The 3,190-nt window shown below is 43.4% G+C and overlaps 1 protein-coding gene across 1 annotated transcript in view; it reads right to left on the bottom strand.

Annotated features, from left to right (window-relative positions):
• sptssb (serine palmitoyltransferase, small subunit B) overlaps window positions 1–1,482 on the bottom strand; it is a 2,800-nt gene extending 1,318 nt beyond the window's left edge. The window contains exon 1 of the mRNA XM_062553387.1: window positions 1,372–1,482. The gene's annotated coding sequence lies outside the window, so the exon portion shown is untranslated. The remainder of the gene's footprint in view (window positions 1–1,371) is intronic.
• Window positions 1,483–3,190: the final 1,708 nt, after the last annotated feature.

Here is a 3,190-nt window from a genome sequence, read left to right on the forward strand (position 1 = left end):
CACACACATACACACACCACCACTACGCACACACACCACCACCACTACGCACACAACACCACACACGTGGCTGGCTTCCCAGGAGACTCAAACACAGACACACACATACACACACACATGGATACAGATTTCCCAACAGAGGGGGAAAAGTGCACTCCATAGCACATACATTAACACTCTCTCTGTTTCTCTTTCGTTCTGTCTCTATCGCATACTGTACACAATCACACACCTTTCACGCACAAACAACACATGCTCACTCTCTCTTTCTTTCGTTTCCCTCTCTATGCACACTGCAGTGTACCCCAAAGCTCTCTCTCTACACACTACCACAGTGTACCCCAAAGCTCTCTCTCTCTACACACTACCACAGTGTACCCCAAAGCTCTCTCTCTCTACACACTACCACAGTGTACCCCAAAGCTCTCTCTCTCTACACACTGGTACACAAGCTGAGTAAATCTGAGCTTCATACAACAATCTAAACTCAGAGAAAACTACAGGGGACAATTAACTGTGTATCTGTGTTTGCGTCAAACAAAACCTATTTTGGGTCCATTCTTTCTGACCTAATTCTGACCTTATTTTCACAGTTGCAAGAAAACTTAACCGAACCCTATCGCAAGTAACTGTATGTGTACACAGTAAACTATCTTGGAGTGTGATGACCTTAAGGTTCAAAACCAACAGATCATATCTTTCCAGACTTGTATTTTAGTCAACATTTTAGGGAGCATCTGCCACACTCAAATAAAAATGGCAGATAATGGCAGAACATTTCTGCTGGTGTTAATGTGGTGAAGAATACTCTACCTCTGTAGATTTAGCCCTTATATTAAATTTTCGAATCTGAATGTGTTTACACAATGCATTTACTTAATATTTGTGGTTGTATAAAAAAAAGTATATATTCATTTATTACATGGATTGAAGTGACAAGCCTTATAGTTACACCAGAGGAGGCTAACGTGAATCCCCATGTGACATGCGAAACAAATATGGATTACAATACACAGAGAGATAGAGTTTCACACACAGTGTCCTAAATATCCTCCATTGGAAAAACATACTACCACTCCTAAATGATTTTTTAATTTGCGCTTCTTCTTACAAATAAGAAATATTCAGATATGTAGCCAGTTACATGTTAGCCATACAGTAGGTGGGGTTATAATCGCTTAATCCACATCAAGAAAAAAAGTGTCCGTTTAAACAAATAATAGGCTAATAATAATAATAAAAATGTGTGTGATGAGTCCTGATGACTTGCGTCTTGATTGTGGTTAATCACACACCCGTCATTTTAAAAGTTGAAATCATCCCTACGTGTCATTTCTATAGTGTTCCGCGTAATGACACCACGAGACTCACCTAGATGGTCCTCGGCTGCTCGAGCCACTCGAGCCACTCAGTGCCTTCGGCGGCGACGGTGGATGAAGTTTCTGAGGGACGTCCGAGACAATGGTCCGCGACCCACCGTTCCGTTGTTTTGAGTAAACGAGAAGCTGCCGGACCAGTTCCCAGGTTGTCAGCTCGTGCAGCGTTTCTCCTCCCGCGCGCTCCACCACACCCACTCCTCGTGTTTACACTCACCTGCATGTGTGTCTCGGACGATGACAGCTCATGGTGATGTGGGGGAGCCACATTCGGGCTCACCGCTATTACCCACAAGATAACTAGGCTTATAGGCTTAGGCTAACTAACATAGCATGTATCTAAGGCATCGCTCTCACCGTCCGCCTGGATACCAGGGTGGTCCATTCATCACTCAACTTTCCCTCTGCGTCGCATCCTCAGCCCGGTGCAGAGCCGCAGTACTGCGCGTGACGTCAACTCCCCCGGTCTGAGAGCAACACCTAAGCATGGGCCTATGTGTGTGCGCGCAGTGTTTACATGTTTGGTATTCTGCAAATGTTTGGTATTCTGCAAATTGCAAAGACAATATTGCAAAGACAACAATAATTTATAAATATGTTGTCAAGAAGAAGTCATTCTCAGCAGGATATTATTTATTGAATACTTAGTACAAAAGTTGTTGCGGTGTAAGGGCCATTATTGATGGAGGCGAAACAGGATGACCGAAACAATAGAATTCATTGTTATTGTGGTGGTTTGTTTCACAAAACAGTATGTCACTAAATGTGCACAATTGTTGTTGTATGTAATGTCAAACATCATCTAAATTAATAAATGTAAACTTGATTAGAAGTTCTCATAGGGCATGTTATTGTTAACACACTGTTAAACAAAACCCAGTTACTCACTCACCCAAATACCCAGCATAACATAGATGAACGGCATGTAATGGCCACCCCCATCAACAGAGCTGTGGCATTTTTACTGTTGTGAATGCCGAGAGTCACCCTCACCCATAACAACCACTCGAGGCTGATTAGACAGGTTAACAACGCAGGACAAATCAGGACAGTCCCACACATATCACCCCAACAGATTTACCCACACATATCACCTCAACCGCCAGGTCAACAGTTTCATTTTTTCATGAGAAGGTTTTGGGATGCACACAGTCTCAGCATGGGACCACTTTCACTTTCAGCAGCTAGCCTCAGAGCTTTACCAAGCATCAAGCGTGTGTGTGTGTGTGTGTGTGTGTGCGTGTGCGTGTGTGTGTGTGTGTGTGTGTGTGTGTGTGTGTGTGTGTGTGTTTACATCAAGTTGTTCTGGACCATGACTTGATACTGTATAATTGTAATATCAGAAAATATCCATACAACATTTTTTCATAGCACAGACACAGACACACACAGACACACACAAACACACACACACACACACACCAACCATTTGTAAACATGGGCAGCAGTGAGCCTTTGATGGATAGCCCTTCACACAGGTGAGCAAACATTACTGACTTTGCACACACACATACACACGCACACACACACACGCACACGCACATATTATGGCCTAGTGGCCAGACATCAGGCCTCTGTGTCTCAAAGCCAGCCATTAAGCGACTGTGGTCAGAATGTACCTGCCAATGCCTTACAGGCCACCATAGAGACCACATCTGGACATCGTCAATAACAATAACCTCTCTTGCTGCCTCTCCAAATGTTTGTTTTGTTTTGTTTGTTGATTCCCTGTTAAAGCGACACTAAAGCACTTTTCCTCTGCTACACGCAAGCTATTTGTTTATTCAGCAAATAACAGTTTCCACAGACAAGGT

Source organism: Sardina pilchardus, chromosome 13 (assembly GCF_963854185.1).
Source record: "Sardina pilchardus chromosome 13, fSarPil1.1, whole genome shotgun sequence".
In the NCBI taxonomy this organism is placed as follows: domain Eukaryota; kingdom Metazoa; phylum Chordata; class Actinopteri; order Clupeiformes; family Clupeidae; genus Sardina; species Sardina pilchardus.